Source organism: Hypanus sabinus, chromosome 9 (genome assembly GCF_030144855.1).
Source record: "Hypanus sabinus isolate sHypSab1 chromosome 9, sHypSab1.hap1, whole genome shotgun sequence".
Lineage (NCBI taxonomy): Eukaryota > Metazoa > Chordata > Chondrichthyes > Myliobatiformes > Dasyatidae > Hypanus > Hypanus sabinus.
In genome coordinates this window covers 31,963,576-31,982,431 of record NC_082714.1, presented here as the reverse complement: position 1 = coordinate 31,982,431, position 18,856 = coordinate 31,963,576, and the positions used below count along the sequence as shown (strand labels likewise).

The window sequence follows — 18,856 nt, the reverse complement described above, 5'->3', positions numbered from 1 at the left end:
ACTCAATAAAAAGATTGAAAAAGAAAGAAAGGAAGAGGGATAAGGTCCTGCAGTGTGAGTTTTGGGAACTAGGCAGAAGACTGAAGAACAGAACCTCAAGGGTGGCGTTCTCAGGATTGCTGCCAGTACTACGTGATAGTGATGGTAAGAATTGGAGGAGATGGCAGTTGAATGCGTGACTGAGGAGTTGGAGCAGGGCGCAGGGTTTTAGATTTTTGGATCATTGAGATCTCTTCTGGGGAAGGTGGGACATGCACAGATTGGATGGGTTGTACCTGAACTCGATGGGGAGCAATATCCTTGCAGGTAGGTTTGCTAGCATGATTCGGGAGGGTTTAAACTAATTTGCAAGGGGGTGGGACCCAGAGCGATAGAGCAGTGAAAGAAGTGCATGGAGTAAAGCCAGATGTAACATAGAGAGGCTTTGATGAAAAAGAGGCAGAATAAAGGGTGTAAAGGTAGTAACATAGAAGGGCTAAAGTGTGTGTACTTCAATGCAAGAAGCATCAGGAACAAAGGTGAAGAACTGACAGCTTGGATACATTCATGGAATTATGATGTAGTGGCCATTACGGAGACTTGGCTGGCACCAGGGCAGGAATGGATTCTCAATATTCCTGGATTTCAGTGCTTTAAAAGGGAGAGAGAGGGAGGGAGGGGAGGAGGGGTGGCATTACTAGTCAGGGATACTATTACAGCTGCAGAAAGGGTGGATAATGTAGCAGGATCCTCTTTTGAAACAGTATGGGTAGAAGTCAGGAACAGGAAGGGAGCAGTTACCTTACTGGGGGTATTCTATAGGCCCCCTGGTAGCAGCAGAGATACCGAGGAGCAGATTGGGAGGCAGATTTTGGAAAGGTGGCAAAATAACAGGGTTGTTGTCATGGGTGACTTTAACTTCCCGAATATTGATTGGCACTTGATTAGTTCCAAGGGTTTAGATGGGGCAGAGTTTGTTAAGTGTGTCCAGGATGGATTCCTGACACAGTATGTTGACAGGCCGACTAGGGGGAATGCCATACTAGATCTAGTATTAGGTAACGAACTGGGTCAGGTCACAGATCTGTCAGTGGGTGAGCATCTGGGGGACAGTGATCACCACTCCCTGGCATTTAGCATTATCATGGAAAAGGATAGAATCAGAGAGGACAGGAAAATTTTTAATTGGGGAATGGCAAATTATGAGGCTATAAGGCTGGAACTTGCGGGTGTGAATTGGGATGATGTTTTTGCAGGAAAAGGTACTATGGACATGTGGTTGATGTTTAAGGATTTTTTGCAGGATGTTAGGGATAAATTTGTCTTGGTGAGGAAGGTAAAGAATGGTAGGATGAAAGAACCATGGGTGACAAGTGAAGTGGAGAATCTAGTTAGGTGGAAGAAGGCAGCATACATGAGGTTTAGGAAGCAAGGATCAGATGGGTCTATTGAGGAATATAAGGTAGCAAGAAAGGCGCTTAAGAAGGGGCTGAGAAGAGCCAAGAAGGGGGTATGAGAAGGCCTTGGCAAGTAGGGTAAAGGAAAACCCCAAGGCATTCTTCAATTATGTGAAGAACAAAAGGATGACAGGAGTGAAGGTAGGACTGATTAGAGATAAAAGTGGGAAGATGTGCCTGGAGGCTGTGGAAGTGAGCGAGGTCCTCAATGAATACTTCTCTTCGGTATTCGCCAATGAGAGGGAACCTGATGACGCTGAGGACAATATGAGTGAGGTTGATGTTCTGGAGCATGTTGATATTAAGGGAGAGGAGGTGTTGGAATTGTTAAAATATATTAAGATGGATAAGTCCCCGGGGCCTGATGGAATATTTCCCAGGCTGCTCCATGAGGCGAGGGAAGAGATTGCTGAGCCTCTGGCTAGGATCTTTATGTCCTCAGTGTCCACAGGAATGGTATCAGAGGATTGGAGGGAGGTGAATGTTGTCCCCTTGTTCAAAAAAGGTAGTAGGGATAGTCTGGGTAATTATAGACCAGTGAGCCTTAAGTCTGTGGTGGGAAAGCTGTTGGAAAAGATTCTTAGAGATAGGATCTTTGGGCATTTAGAGAATCATGGTCTGATCAGGGACAGTCAGCATGGCTTTGTGAAGGGCAGGTCATGCCTAACAAGCCAGATAGAGTTCTTTCAGGAGGTGACCAGGCACATAGATGAGGGTAGTGCAGTGGATGTGATCTACATGGATTTTAGTAAGACATTTGACAAGGTTCCACATAGTAGGCTTATTCAGAAAGTCAGAAGGCATGGGATCCAGGGAAGTTTGGCCAGGTGGATTCAGAATTGGTTTGCCTGCAGAAGGCAGAGGGTTGTGGTGGAGGGAGTACATTCAGATTGGAGGGTTGTGACTAGTGGTGTCCCACAAGGATCTGTTCTGGGACCTCTACTTTTCGTGATTTTTATTAATGACCTGGATGTGGGGGTAGAAGGGTGGGTTGGCAAGTTTGCAGATGACACAAAGGTTGGTGGTGTTGTAGATAGTGCAGAAGATTGTCAAAGATTGCAGTGAGACATTGATAGGATGCAGAAGTGGTCTGAGAAGTGGCACATGGAGTTCAACCCGGAGAAGTGTGAGGTGGTACACTTTGGAAGGACAAACTCCAAGGCAGAGTACAAAGTAAATGGCTGGATACTTGGTAGTGTCTCCAAGGATCCCTGAAAGTTGCCTCACAGGTAGATAGGGTAGTTAAGAAAGCTTATGGGGTGTTAGCTTTCATAAGTCGAGGGATGGAGTTTAAGAGACGCGATGTAATGATGCAACTCTATAAAACTCTGGTTAGGCCACACTTGGAGTACTGTGTCCAGTTCTGGTCGCCTCATTATAGGAAGAATGTGGAAGCATTGGAAAGGGTACAGAGGAGATTTACCAGGATGCTGTCTGGTTTAGAGAGTATGGATTGTGATCAGAGATTGAGGGAGCTAGGGCTTTACTCTTTGGAGAGAAGGAGGATGAGAAGAGACATGATCAAGGTGTACAAGATATTAAGAGGAATAGACAGAGTGGACAGCCAGTGCCTCTTCCCCAGGGCAACACTGCTCAGTACAAGAAGACATGGGTTTAAGTTAAGGGGAGGGAAGTTCAAGGGGGATATTAGAGGAAGGTTTTTCACTCAGAGAGTGGTTGGTGCGTGGAATGCACTGCCTGAGTCAGTGGTAGAGGCAGACACACTAGTGAAGTTTAAGAGACTGCTAGACAGGTATATGGAGGAATTTAAGGTGGGGGGTTATATAGGAGGCAGGGTTTGAGGGTCAGCACAACATTGTGGGCCGAAGGGCCTGTAATGTGCTGTACTATTCTATGTTCTATGTTGTGTCTTCCTGTTCCTTTGGTTGAAAGTGAGGTTTCCGTGTAAAAGGTGGGAAGAATTAAAACAGGAATCACACTGACAGTGAAAACCGAGAAACATCAGTTGTGTTGCAGCAGTATTCAAGTCGGAAAACTGCATGAGGATGTCAAGAGTTTTTTTTTCCAAACAAGGATTTAGGGAAAATTCAGAAATCTCTAACTGATAGCTTGCAGTTAAAAAACTATACTGTGTGTTCTGGGCATTAAAATGGAGCTTGATTCTTCATCCTTCTATCCCAGAAGGGTGATTTTATTCCACTATCGAGCTGATAAGTGTCCACTCAAAGGCGATGAACCCAGAAGTGAGGATGTTATTTACACTGAGTTGAAATTCAAATTGTGAATACCATAGTCACTATAGGAGATGGCTAATTGACTAATAATCTCTTTCACTAAAATGAGCTCAATTGCCCTGGATTTAGTCTGCCTCCTGAAAATGTTGCCCATGAATGTCCACTTAATTGCATTAACTTATTATGAATGAAGGGGGCTGGCTGAACCAATGTTACATATCAGACAGTCTTCAAACAACTCTTAGGCACTATATGTAATGGCCTGCCACCAGCAAAATCTTCAATGTCTTTGAAAGCCCATTAGTGTCATAAATTTCTGATTATCCAAGACCTTTAAAAATTGTTCAAAGTAGACTCAAATAATTAAATATATTTTTAAATATTTATAAAAAAGTAAAATAATAGAGAAATATGTAAACTGTTTCTCAAGGGGACAGTGACAGCATTGAAACAGATAGGGTTGTAGTTCTTGGTGCAAATCACCTCTGGTGGAAAGTGGAGGGGCTGGTTAAAAAGTGCTTTACTCTACAGCATGTTAGTGCTGATCCACAGGGCCAGAGTCCAGCAGTGAAACAGTAAGTCAAATGTGCTGGCATGTGTCCTCCAGTTCATGGAATTCTGAGGCAAGCTCAGCAACATGCAGACCACATACAGAACTACCAGCTGCCGGTAAAATCAATCCGAACAGGAAGTTTCCTCCCAATTTCCAAACAACCAGTATGAATTTGCCTCAAGTTAGCAAAGTCAGCTGCTAACAAGAAGTTGAAAGCACTAGCAGAGTGCAAAGCTATAGGCAAAACTATGACAAATTGAATTCTATGTGGAGAAATGAGGGGTCATACACTTTGGATCCAAAAGATATTTCACGTACCTAATGGGATTAAAATTAGGAATCCTAATCTTAGAACAAGGTTCACCATACAATATGACATAAGAGATCTCTTCACTCAAGTGGTTGCAAATCTTTGGAACTTAATGTCCTGAAGAGCTGTTAATGCTCAGTAGCTGAGCATATGATAAACTGATCAATCTTTGGAGAGAAAAATAATTAAGGGTTATGGAGATAACACAAGAGTTGACTGAAGTGGGAGATAATTCAAGATGTTGAATTATAGTGTGGTCTCATTGCCCTATTTTTTTTTGTTCCTTTATTGGTAGGAGCCAATAAAGGAAAATTAAGGGTATATACAGTCTATTGTTGAAATACAGTACAATTTATACAAACAATTAATTCCAATTGTCAACATAACTGTATATAGAAGATTGGTGACCTGAAATATAGTGGTAGACATGGTAGGATTGTCTTAGAGAACGTTTCTCTGCTGGAAGAAATCATCAGATAAAGATAGGAGATTCAGCCACAAAAGCCCAAGGATGTGAAGATATTTAAAGGTTTCAAGACTAAAACAGTAAGAATATCAAGAATTATAAAGTGAATGAAACTGAGATGCCTAACAGCAACATGTCTACATTGTGGATTGTTTATTATTAATTGTCACATGTATGAGATGCAGTGAAATGCATTCCCAAGTGGCTTTTTCCTTTTCCTTGCACTCCAAATTTATGAGCCTTTGGCTCATCATATTGCTGCAAAATATTTGATACCTTGGAAAGTTAACATTAACAAAGTTAACATTGAAGGTCAAAAAATATTCATTTGAATTTCTCTTGTAGTGTTTATGATTGAATAAAAAGAACATATTGTATTTTAGCAGCACAAACATTTTAATTGAACCTTTCACCCAATTACATTTGGCATAGATTGTCCAGTCATGTCTCCTTCTGCCTTTCGACTGTAATAGAATGGGAAGCTGCCCAAAATCCATCCAGCCACAGCCTTTTCATTTTGCTTTGTTGATTTCTAATGTAGCTTTAGCTGAAATACTTGCACAATACTGTGTTAGTAACAGTTTACTACAATCCTCCCAGCAATGTAGAGAGCCTAAAATGTTATGCCAAGGCTGACATCCAGAATGATGCAATGCCAGAAAACATTTAAGCATAGGGTAGTCTGGAAATGGAGGGAAGAATTGCCAAGATTTTGTTTTTGGGTTATATTCTTTTTATTGGAGAATGCAAAATGGTTCTGTTTTTAATCTTTTCTTAATGCATTGCAACATACTGATTGTTGATGTAACAGTATTATCACTGTGCTCTTCCATCAGCACGAAGCTCCCTGGTACAGATATAAAATAATGTCTGGGAAAGAACTGAAACTGAATTCAGAAAATTGCATCTGCACTGGAATGTGTGAAGAGGAGGGTTGTAAAGATGTCATCAGGACTGGAAAATTGTAGTTGCAGGGTAAAACTGGATAAAGTGGAGATAAAATAAAGAACAATGAGAAGGCATCGGATTTCGGGGGACTTTCGCTGTGGAATATATATACCCAAGTCTCTGAGTAGCATAGACGTTCTTCCACCAAGTGAACACCAGAGGGCAGCTTCAAGTGAACACCAGAGGGCAGTTTCGAGTGAACACTGGAGGGCAGCTTCGAGTGAACACTGGAGGGCAGCTCCGAGTGAACACTGGAGGGCAGTTTTGAGTGAACACCGGAGGGCAGCTTCGAGTGAACACTGGAGGGCAGCTCCGAGTGAACACCAGAGGGGAGCACTGCCTCGGTGTCTCAAGTTATGTAGATGATTAGAATTAATTGTTTGTATAAATTGTACTGTATTTCAACAAATGACTATATACTGCAACAGGACTGAATACTTTAACAGGACTTGCAGTATTCTACGTCACCAATATCCAGCAGGGTCTTACGATCAGAATAAATTTGTTCAAGACAATCACTCGCACCTTCTCAACACAATGGTACACAACAAACCCAGGTGATGACACAACAACAGTACACAGTTAAGACCTGCTCCATCGCTTTCAAGCAACTCGCTGATGGGATAGTCCTTCAGTACTTGACCTTCTTAATATCCAGCCGCGACTTACCATCATAAAAAGGACATACAAGATGAACAAAGGCATCTTTGATTGGATCCAGAGTGGCTGCTGAATCTGAGCACATAACCATCTTACCGGTAACCTAGGAGAGACTTAATTACACGATATAAACCCTGAAGGGCCTAGACTAATTTTCTTAGGCAGAGGAGTCAATAATTAGTGGACGTAAATTTAAGAGAATAGGTAGAAGGATTAGAGAGAAGTTGAAGAAAATGTTTTCACCAGGAGGGTGATAGAGGTTTGGAGTTTACTGCCAGATAGTATGCTAGAGACAGGAACACTCATTATAATAATGCATACTTCGATGTATCTGTGAAGGGCAGTGAGCTGCAGAACTAAGGATGTGGTGCTGAAAGGTAGGATTAGATTGGCAACTCTTTTTTTCACAGAAACAATGGGCTGTATGGCTTCCTGTGTCATAAATTTTCAATGAATTTTTGAAATATCGTGTGGTAAAATAGCAGCTGACTTAGACACTCGTATTTCTGCTGCCAAGTGTGAAAGAAATGTGGATGTTCAAATTGCCAGAGCATTTGTAAGCATTCCCACAAGCCAACATATTTTCAGCAGTGTGGGCTGCTAATGTATTACATAATTAAATGCTCAGGTGGCTAATCACTGTTGTTATCTCTGCAGTTCAGAGAGTTCTGGTCCATTGATTAAACTGGAGTTTATCACAGGAACTGGATCTGCTGTACAGTTTTACTGCTGGGTTCATTTATATTCTCGAGATATTTATCAATGGTGACAGGAAACTAATGGAGGTCCATGCAGTGCAATAGAAGCTAGAATTCAAGTAAGCTGGTGAGGAATGAAAGGATCAATATCAAAAGAATAGTAAATAGCCATGTGGTTCTGCTTAAGGGCCGCCAGTGACATTTATTTGATTATTTTCTGCATTTTAAGAATTGTAAATTATCAGAAAATTTTGGATATAATAACTAAGTTATTGAGACTTTTAAACTGCCATTAACTAGTACAGTACCAGCATAATTGAGAAAATTATTTACTAAATATTTAATATACATTCATATCTTGTCCCATCACAAATAAATTTTGTTCCTCATCACCCAGAGCATTTAAACCATGCATTTAAACATACTTTTTGCTCAGTCTGTACCAAGTTGAAAATAGTTGGCCATTCCAGTACTAAGCAGTGGCCAAAGAAAAGAATCAGTAGACTATCTTTTCCAAGAAGAATACTGACTTGGAAAATGGACTGGAGGATAGTGAATATCACTAAAACCATACCCAAGCACAAAGGGGCACAACTGGTACTAATAGTTAAACAAGTAAAAGCCAGTGTGTTAATTATGCACAGGGAAAGCTTTAAGACAGCTAAAGATTAATGAAGTAATACTTCTAGAGTTTTAAGGTAGCAATAGTTGTTAACCAATAATTTCCTAATTTCTCTTGACATTTTACCAGATATAAAATTGAAATAGAGGATCATATTGCGTTGATAAGTGATACCAGAGAAATATTGTCCCTTCAGTGTTTTTGTTTACAGAAGCATGGCAGCAATACATTTTTGCAAAATATACATGATAAATCCTCCTGAAATTTCAGTATTCTGTAGGTTTATGCCTCTTAATTCTGATACTGCTTGACCAGAGTTTATTTGTTTATTACGTACCACCATAAATCTGTTTATGGCATTTTGGGGAAAGATTAAAGCCAATGATTTTGGCTCTTTCAGTTGATTCTGTTCCTCATCATATCACTGCCGGATGCTGTAAGGTACCACTTGCAACCTTAAGAGTTTGTTCAACCATGAGTTTTCCAGACTTTAAATACTCTCTTTCACTAAGGTTGTTTATTTATGCTTCTCCAGTATTACCTGTCCAAGTATTGTACAAAGCATTATAAAGTCATTGCAACCTTTTCCATTCCTACAATAACCCCCATTCATTCTCCCTCTTACTCTTAATTCTTCCACCCATTCTCATTATCAGCGACTTCCCCACTATTTCTCTCCACTAAACCCCATTCTTGAAACTAGTGAAAGCAGAGCCTTCATTGTCTACATCCTCCTGTGTGGAAGTCCCTTTCATTTTCACCTTTCCTTCCAGAGTACTGTGCAAAATCTTCATTATATACCTGTATATATAGCTAGGGTGCTGAAGACTTTTGCTGTATTCCCCAACGTGGAGCGAAGAGTGAGTTTGTAAATATGGCAGGAGCAAAGGATGGCAGGAATGGCAAGGCTGGAGCACTGTGAAGAGATGTGGGACAGGAGGCAGAGGAGGAGTGCCAAGGGTAGGGAGTGGCGTGGGTGCAGACACACACAGCCTTGAGACACCAAGCAAGGTCATGTGATTCCAAATCATTGGTTTATTGATTATTACAAAATGTCTCACTGGTGCTTCCCACTCCCACCCCTCTCTCTTCCCCTTTTACCAACCATGATTCTCCCCCTTCCCACTCTCAGTCCAGATAGAGACCCATAACAGAATCAGGTGTATCATCACTCATATCTGTCAAGAAATTCATTTTGTTTTTTTTTTGTGACAGCAGTACAAAAACGCAGTATATCTTATCTCCTATAAGACATAGGAGTGGAATTAGGCCATTTGGCCCATCGGGTCTGTTCTGCCATTTCATCATGACTGATCCAATTTTTCTCTCAGCCCCAAAATCCTGCCTTCTCCCCTTCTCCATTCATACTCTGACCAATCAAAAATCTGTGAACTTGTGCCTTAAATATACATAATGACGGCCTCCACAGCTGCCTGTGGCAAAGAATTCCACAGATTCATCACTCTCTGGATAAAGAAATACCTCCTCACCATCATTCTAAAAGGACGCCCCTCTGTTCTGAGACTGTATCATCTGGTCTTAGACTCTCCCACCATAGGAATTATCCTCTCCACATCCACACTATCAAGGCCTTTCACCATTTGATAGGTTTCAATATGGTCACCCCTCATTCTTCTAATTCCAGCAAATACAGCCCCAGAGCCATCAAACACTTTTCAAATGACAAGCCATTCAATCCTGGAATCATTTTCATGACCCTCCTTTGAACCCTCCTCAATTTCAGTACATCCTTTCCAAGGTAAGAGGCCCAAAACTGCTCACAATACTCCAAGTGAGGCCTCACCAGTGCTTTATAACGCCCAAAAATTACATCCTTGCTTTTATATTCTAGTCCTTTTGAAACGAATGGTGACATTGCATTTGCCTTCCTCACCACAAATTCAACCTGCAAATTAACTTTTAGGCAATCCTGCACAAAGACTCCCAAGTCCCTTTGCGCCTCAGCTTTTTATATTTTATCTCCACTTAGAAAATAGTCAACCCTTTCATTTCTTCAACCAAAGTGCATGACCATACACTTCCACAGTGTATTCCATCTGCCATTTCTTTGCCCATTTTCCCAAACAGTCTAAGTCCTTCAGTAGCCTCTCTACTTCCTCAAAATTACCTGCCACTCCACCTATCTTCATAGTGTCTGCAAACTTTGCAACAAAGCCATCAATTCCATTGTCCAAATAATTGACCTATAATGTAAAAACACAGATCCCTGTGGAACATTGCTAGTCACCAGTAACCAGCCGGAAAAGGCTCCCTTTATTCCCACTCTTTGCCTCCTGCCAATCAGACACTGCTTTACACATAAAATTACTACAGTACTCTGCTGTCAGATTTCTTGAACCCATAAACTCTACCCCACTACATAAAATTACTACAGTACTACACAAAAGTATTAGGCACCCTAGCTATATACATGTGCCTAAGACTTTTGCACAGTACTTGAGCTTTTATTTCTAATAATTCTTCACTTATGCAGAATTGTTCCCCACAGAAGCTTCCATTTTGCCAACATGAGTAGAAGCCTTTTCTATTTAGTCCTCTGCCAAGTTTATTAAAAACTGCCAAACTAACATGTACCATGAAAAGTCTTACTGGATGTTTATAATTAAATCAATAAGTTGACAGTGCAATAAGAGAGCAAGGTAGTGGGGTAGTGTTTACGGGTTCATGAAGTCTGGTGGCAGAGAAAAAGAAGATGTTTATAAAATGTTGAGTGTGTGCATTCAGGCTCCTGCACTTTCTCGCTGGTGGTAGTAATGTGAAGATAGTGAGGGCCCTTAATGATGGATGCAGCCTCCCTAAGGCACCACGTTTTGAACTTGTCCTTGATGGTGGGGAGGATAGTGCCCACAAAGGAGCTGGTTGAGTTCACAACCTTCTGTGGGTTATCTTCACCCTGTGTTTTGATAATTAGTTGCTTACACATCAAAATCTTATTCGAATCTTACTCATTTTCTTAATGTGGATGCGTCAGACAGTGTGACGGCGTGCTTGTCTGGCTGCATTTGATTTGATTTAGATAGATAGCTAACTCAAAGCTGATGTTAGGTTTAACAAATTCCCCAATGTCCCTTAGTGGGAAGGGAAAAGACGCTCCAGTGGAATAGAAAATATGAGAATCTCCTTTGAAAAGTTCTCTTTGGGATATTTTAAAAGCTAGAAGGGTGAAATTGGGTTCTGGAGAGTGGAGTCGAGATAGTTCAGCCTCATTCACCAGTGATACAGAGGAGAGGCTGACACCTGATGGATGAAGAAAAAAAACAGAAACTTAGTACATGCTATTATGATGGTATTGAGTTTGTTGACCACAAAGTTCTAAACTCAAGCAAAGTCCTTAAACCCTTTCAGGTATAAATAACCACACTACCCTCATTAAAGGGAGATCATACTGTAACCACCCAATCTTCAAAGACTGGTTTACTTCCCTGTTTATTCTCCATGGTAAGTTTAGTTGCCAATACCCACTATTTAAATATCCCTTTTGCCAATCACCTTTCCAGCTCTTGGCTTCACCCCACCGCCTCTGGTCTTCTCCTATCATTTCAGATTTCCCCCTCCCTCTCCTACTTTCAAATCTCTTACTATCTTTTATTTCAGTTATTCCTGACAAAGGGTCTCGGCCCAAAACATTGACATTGCTTCTTCCTATAGATGCTGCCTGGCCTGCTGTATTCCACCAGCATTTTGTGTGTGTTGCTCCCACAATTTAAGTGGTGGGACCCCTCTTCCTACCAAGGAAAGTAGTTAAAAACACAGTTCTTTTCAGCTACCAAAGTAGTTAAAAATACAGTTCATTTATTTTCAGCAATAAACGTTTAAATCCAACCATCACTCTTAAAGTGCATTAAAAACTCACAGAGGATTTCTATCTTAAGCATTTCTGAATCACAAACTAATTTGAAAACACAAACCATTTCCTAAACATAAAGCACAAAACATTTCTAAGATGCAAGAACAAAGGACTTCCAAAACACAGGTACAATCCCTATAAATTAAAAAGACATACCACGATGCACACAGACAAGTTGTCTATCACAAAAACTGAAGTTGGGGGAATGGATTCTAGTTCGCTTGTGTTTCTTTCATGTTTCTTCCTGATGTTCCTTTCACCATTCCTAATAAGCCTAAACTATTCTCTATATTTGTACCTTTTTTCTCCCACTTGGGTGTCCACACACAAATGATACTCCCTCGCATATCTTTTTAACACAAGTGGTCTAAAAAGCCTCTTTAGAGACAGAGACCTCAGCCTAATGTTCACAATTAATGCTGTAAATGCTTCCTTGAATACAAAACCTTTTAATTTTAAACACATCAGTAATTGATACACTAAATGATATTATCCCTCTGGTCTGCAAGCTTCCTTGAACTAAGCAACTTTAGAGTCAGCTTCCCTATTTGAAACAACCCAAATTAAACAACTCATTGTCTTACATTGACATCTTGAACAGTAGTAGTTAGCTAACATCTAAGTTTCACAGACAGAGCATCTGCAGAATGCAGAGCTTGTTTGCAAAGCTGTTCCATAGACAGTATTTGTTTCAACTTCAAGCTGATTACTGCTTTCAATTTACGTTTTCAGAACTGAAGCATAACTCATTTACAATCAGAAGCTAAAACAGCTGTTAGTTGGAGATTCACTTGTATCTGTTTTTGATATTACAAGTGGCAGCTGCTTGTGTTAAGAAAGCAAGCATTGCAAACATGAGATCGTTCCACCCAGGACAACGAATGTCCATCACACTATAAAGAAAACAATTTTTAAGGGAGTCATAAATGGAATAGTAGTGCCGCACTACATGGGTCTATTAATAATGTATGTAGATTGTTCCTGAATTGCAGTATATATCACTGCGACAAAACATAAAAACATAATGTTATCTCTTTTACCTCTGTATCAGCAAATTTAGTTGTGCATCTGCAAGATGTTTCAAAGAGGAATAGATAATATAGTCTTCCCCAACTTATGAATATCTGAAATTATGTATGGCCGCTGCATCCAAACAAATGTTTAAATGGCCAGTGATATGGATGTATTGGCTGCCGTGGGCCTGCAGACAGCTTCTGTCATGTGGAATCGCATTTAATGGACACATATCCAACTTACAAGCAGTTTATATTGCAAGCAGTTCTCGGTAATGGATCTCCGCCACAAGCTGTGGATGACTTATACTTTTTTTCAGCTTGTGGTGTTACGAACCCCGTAACTGGGTCACTTACCAGCAAAGATAGAGAGGTCCGTTGAAGTCTGATGGTACTATTTTTAACAGTATATATTAGCAAAAATACACAAAAATAATGTCAATGCAAATATATAGATAATATACATCGTCAATACTAAATCTAAAAGTGCGGGTATAATAATAATAAGAAATAAGCTCTATCGTTGTCTAGGGGATAATGTTATTGTCCGATGGAAATATAAAAGTCACTCAGTTCATGCAGGCTGCAGCCTTTGGTTGGAGAAAGAGAGAGATTTTGGAGAAAACTTGCCAATTCCTTTTATGATTTCAATCCGTCGGAGTCTCGTTAGTGTGGCCGTTCACTTGTGGCCTCTCCTTTAGCTAAGCCGTTCTTCCATGCTGAGGCTGCCAATCCCAGGCAAGGGAAGGAAGCACATGGGCCCCACCGGCTTTTGCTATAAAACGCTGTCACTGGATTTCCAGCGTTTCTCCTAGTGCGTCTAAAGGAGTTGTTCCCCAGACCCTCTTTTATCCTTACTCACGGGGTCTCAGATGCCAATCAGGTTGGGATGATGCAATCCCTCAACCAGCCCACTCTGGTCATCCCCTGAGGGGCTTCAATGAATAGTACAGTAATCAATACACAATTCCGTCTCCAAGAGACAATAGCCGTTATCAGTGGCTTTGTTTCGCTGAGGCCAGGACACATTCCAAACCTTGTGGATTCTTTCTCATTTCCTGGGTCCCAGACCCGAATTAATAGCGATCTTGCGATTCTCAAAAAGGAGGGGGCGACTTTGTACCCTTCGGCCCCTCAAAGTTGGGGCACATTTGTAACAGTGGAAAATACTTTGTATCTTTACTCATAGTTTTCACCGGTAGTAAACTGATCATTGTTCTCTATCCTATCCACTTATACTGATCAAATGATCAAAAATGGTTTCCATTCACCTTCAGCTGCCTATCTTGGTTGGATATAAAAAGATACAAGGGCATAGAATAGAAAAATATGAACATTTGGATACCATTTGCAGTATTCAAATGCATGATTAGTTTGCAAATGGTACACCAACTTTTCTTGCCTATTCTGAATAATGATTTCTGTGAGCTATCAATATAAATAATAATAGTTCCAGGCTACATAAACCTGTAAAGAGTTCGGCATCATAATTTGAAAACTTCATTTAATTTTATTTAATAAGGATGAGGCTTATTATAACTGGAATAGAAGTTGTATAGGAAATAATTCTAATGCATAATATCATGAGGGCAGCCTGAACATGGCAGAGAAGATGCTCCAAGATTTTTGAAAGAGGTAAAAATTAGGGAAAATCTAACATCATGGACCAAGAGACTGACTTAATGCTCAAAAGGTGGATAGAGTAGGCAGCAATGACGATCATATAACCATATAACAATCACAGCACGGAAACAGGCCATCTTGGCCCTCCTAGTCCATGCCGAACCCTTAATCTCACCTAGTCCCACCTACCTGCACTCAGCCCATAACCCTCCACTCCTTTCCTGTCCATATACCTATCCAATTTTACCTTAAATGACACAACTGAACTGGCCTCTACTACTTCTACAGGAAGCTCATTCCACACAGCTATCACTCTTTGAGTAAAGAAATACCCCCTCGTGTTTCCCTTAAACTTCTGCCCCCTAACTCTCAAATCATGTCCTCTAGTTTGAATCTCCCCTACTCTCAATGGAAACAGCCTGTTCACGTCAACTCTATCTATCCCTCTCAAAATTTTAAATACCTCGATCAAATCCCCCCTCAACCTTCTACGCTCCAATGAATAGAGACCTAACTTGTTCAACCTTTCTCTGTAACTTAATTGCTGAAACCCAGGTAACATCCTAGTAAATCGTCTCTGCACTCTCTCTAATTTATTGATATCTTTCCTATAATTCGGTGACCAGAACTGCACACAATATTCCAAATTTGGCCTTACCAATGCCTTGTACAACTTTAGCATTACATCCCAACTTCTGTACTCAATGCTTTGATTTATAAAGGCCAGCGTTCCAAAAGCCCTCTTCACCACCCTATCTACATGAGACTCCACTTTCAGGGAACTATGCACAGTTATTCCTAGATCTCTCTGTTCCTCTGCATTCCTCAATGCCCTACCATTTACTCTGTATGTTCTATTTGGATTATTCCTGCCAAAATGTAGAACCTCCCACTTCTCAGCAATAAACTCCATCTGCCAATGTTCAGCCCATTCTTCTAACCAGCATAAATCTCCCTGCAAGCTTTGAAAATCCACCTCATTATCCACAACACCTCCTACCTTAGTATCATTGGCATACTTACTAATCCAATTTACCACCCCATCATCCAGATCATTTATGTATATTACAAACAACATTGGGCCCAAAACAGATCCCTGAGGCACCCCGCTAGTCACCGGCCTCCATCCCGATAAACAATTATCCACCACTACTCTCTGGCATCTCCCATCTAGCCACTGTTGAATCCATTTTATTACTCCAGCATTAATACCTAATGACTGAACCTTCTTAACTAACCTTCCATGTGGAACTTTGTCAAAGGCTTTGCTGAAGTCCATATAGACTACATCCACTGCCTTACCCTCGTCAACATTCCTCGTAACTTCTTCAAAAAATTCAATAAGGTTTGTCAAACATGACCTTCCATGCACAAATCCATGCTGGCTACTTCTAATCAGATCCTGTCTATCCAGATAATTATAAATATTATCTCTAAGAATACTTTCCATTAATTTACCCACAACTGATGTCAAACTGACAGGTCTATAATTGCTAGGCTTCCTTCTAGAACCCTTTTTAAACAATGGAACCACATGAGCAATACGCCAATCCTCCGGCACAATCCCCGTTTCTAATGACATATTAAAGATCTCCGTCAGAGCTCCTGCTATTTCTACACAAACTTCCCTCAAGGTCCTGGGGAATATCCTGTCAGGATCCGGAAATTTATCCACTTTTAAATTTCTTAAAAGCGCCAGTACCTCCACCTCTTTAATTGTCATAGGTTCCATAACTTCCTTACTTGTTTCCCACACCTTAGACAATTCAATATCCTTCTCCTTAGTGAATACCGAAGAGAAGAAATCATTCAAAATCTCTCCCATCTCCTTCGGTTCCACACATAGCTGACCACTCTGATTCTCTAAGGGGCCAATTTTATCCCTCACTATCCTCTTGCTTTTAATATAACTGTAGAAACCTTTCAGATTTACTTTCACCTTATTTGCCAAACCAACCTCGTATCTTCTTTTAGCTTTTCTAATCTCTTTCTTAAGATTCCTTTTACATTCTTTATATTCCTTGAGCAATTCCTTTACTCCATGCTGCCTATATCTATTGTAGACATCCCTCTTTTTCTGAACCAAATTTCTAATATCCCTTGAAAACCATGGTGCTCTCAAACCTTTAACCTTTCCTTTCACCCTAACAGGAACATAAAGATTCTGTACCCTCATAATTTCACCCTTAAATGACCTCCATTTCTCTATTACATCCTTCCCATAAAACAACTTGACCCAATCCACTCTCTCTAAATCCCTTCGCATCCCCTCAAAGTTAGCCTTTCTCCAATCAAAAATCTCAACTCTAGGTCCAGTCCTGTCCTTCTCCATAATTATATTGAAGCTAATGCTATTGTGATCACTGGACCCGAAGTGCTCCCCAACACATACATCTGTCAGCTGACCTATCGCATTCCCTAACAGGAGATCCAACACTGCCCCATCTCTAGTCGGTACTTCTATGTATTGTTGCAAAAAACTACCCTGCACACATTTCACAAACTCTAAACCATCCAGCCCTTTTACAGAATGAGCTTCCCAGTCTATGTGTGGAAAATTAAAATCTCCCACAATCACCACCTTGTGTTTACTACAAATATCTGCTATCTCCTTACACATTTGCTCTTCCAACTCACGCGCCCCATTAGGTGGCCTATAATACACTCCTATCAGTGTTACTGCACCTTTCCCATTCTTCAATTCCACCCAAATGGCCTCCCTAGAGGAGCTCTCTAATCTATCCTTCCAAAGCACTGCCGTAAGATTTTCTCGGACAAGCAATGCAACACCTCCTCCTCTGGCCCCTCCTACTCTATCACACCTGAAGCAACTAAATCCAGGAATATTTAGTTGCCAATCACACCCTTCCTGCAACCATGTTTCACTAATAGCTACAACATCATAATTCCAGGTATCAATCCACGCTTTAAGCTCATCCACCTTTCTTACAATGCTCCTAGCATTAAAATAGATACATTTAAGATACTCTCCATCTCCTCCTCTCTTTCCATCCCTAACAATGCATTCAAATTTATTATCCTTTTCTTCTCCCCTACATCTTCGGGCTGAGTACATCCCTTCTCCATCACCTGCCTTTCCTCCCTCATACACTGTCTATTTACTTGCTCCACTGGTGAACTAACCTCCTCTCCCATAGACTCCTCAAATAGTCTCCTGCCCCCCCATCTTACTAGTTTAAAGTCCGCCCTGTAGCCCTAGCAAACCTCCCCACTAGGATATTGGTCCCCCCACGATTCAAGTGTAACCCATCCTTCTTGAACAGGTCACTCCTGCCACAGAAGAGGTCCCAATGATCCAGAAACTTGAATCCCTGCGCCCTGCTCCAATCCCACAGCCACGCATTCATCCTCCACCTAATTCTATTCCTACTCTCACTGTCGCGTGGCACAGGCAGTAATCCCGAGATTACTACCTTTGCGGTCCTTCTTCTTAACTGCCTTCCTAACTCCCTATACTCTCGTTTCAGGACCTCTTCCCCTTTCCTTCCTATGTCATTGGTACCTACATGTACCACGACCTCTGGCTCTTCACCCTCCCACTTCAGGATATCTTGGACGCGATCAGAAACGTCCCGAACCCTGGCACCAGGGAGGCAAATTACCATCCGGGACTCCCGGTCACCTCCACAGAAACGCCTGTCTGAGCCCCTGACTATTGAGTCCCCTATTACTATGGACCTCTTTCTTCTAACCCTACCCTTCTGAGCTACAGGGCCGTCCTCTGTGCCGGAGGCTCGGCCACTGTCACTCCCACCAGGTAGGCTGTCCCCCCCAACAGTACTCAAACATGAGTACTTATTGTCAAGGGGTACAGCCACTGGGGTACTCTCTAGTACCTGCCTCTTCCCCTTCCTGACTGTAACCCACCTATCTGCCTCCTGTGGTCCCGGAGTGACCACCTGCCTGTAACTCCTCTCTATCACCTCCTCACTCTCCCTGACCAGGCGAAGGTCATCGAGCTGCAGCTCCAGTTCCCTAACTCGGTCCCTCAGGAGCTGCAGTTCGGCGCACCTGGCGCAGATGTGGACGTCCGGGAGGCTCGGAGACTCCAGGATCTCCCACATCCGACACCGAGAACAACAAGCTGCCCTTACACTCATACCTCCCAAATAACTGAAAATACAAGAACTAAAAGATAAGCCTACTGTGCCCTCTTCCGCCTAAGCCCTCTGAGCCCAAGCCCTACACTCTGCGCCCGGCTCACTCCGCTGCCCGCAAACGAAGCTGCCCGCTTCTTAAGGCGGCATTCTTTATATATCTTCCCTCCTTCCCGGGCCTCCTTCACGCGCCTGCGCAGTCCCGCCTCTCAGAACTCCGATCTGAGAAGCAATTGGACAATTTGAAAATGGCCGCCGCCGCACTTCCTCTCAAGCCTCGCTGTCCTCTTCCAAAAGAGAACTACCTCACTCAGTATCTCCTTTATATATCTTGCCTCCTTCCCGG

General features: G+C 41.6%; 1 protein-coding gene and 1 long non-coding RNA gene across 2 annotated transcripts in view; both read left to right on the top strand.

Moving 5' to 3' along the window:
• The window catches only part of abat (4-aminobutyrate aminotransferase), a 184,017-nt gene that overhangs the window by 119,490 nt on the left and 45,671 nt on the right, over positions 1–18,856 (top strand). The window lies entirely within an intron of this gene.
• On the top strand, positions 22–8,490 carry LOC132399248 (uncharacterized). Its single transcript, XR_009513918.1, has 2 exons — positions 22–144; positions 5,797–8,490. It is a non-coding gene; the product is annotated as an uncharacterized LOC132399248 (long non-coding RNA).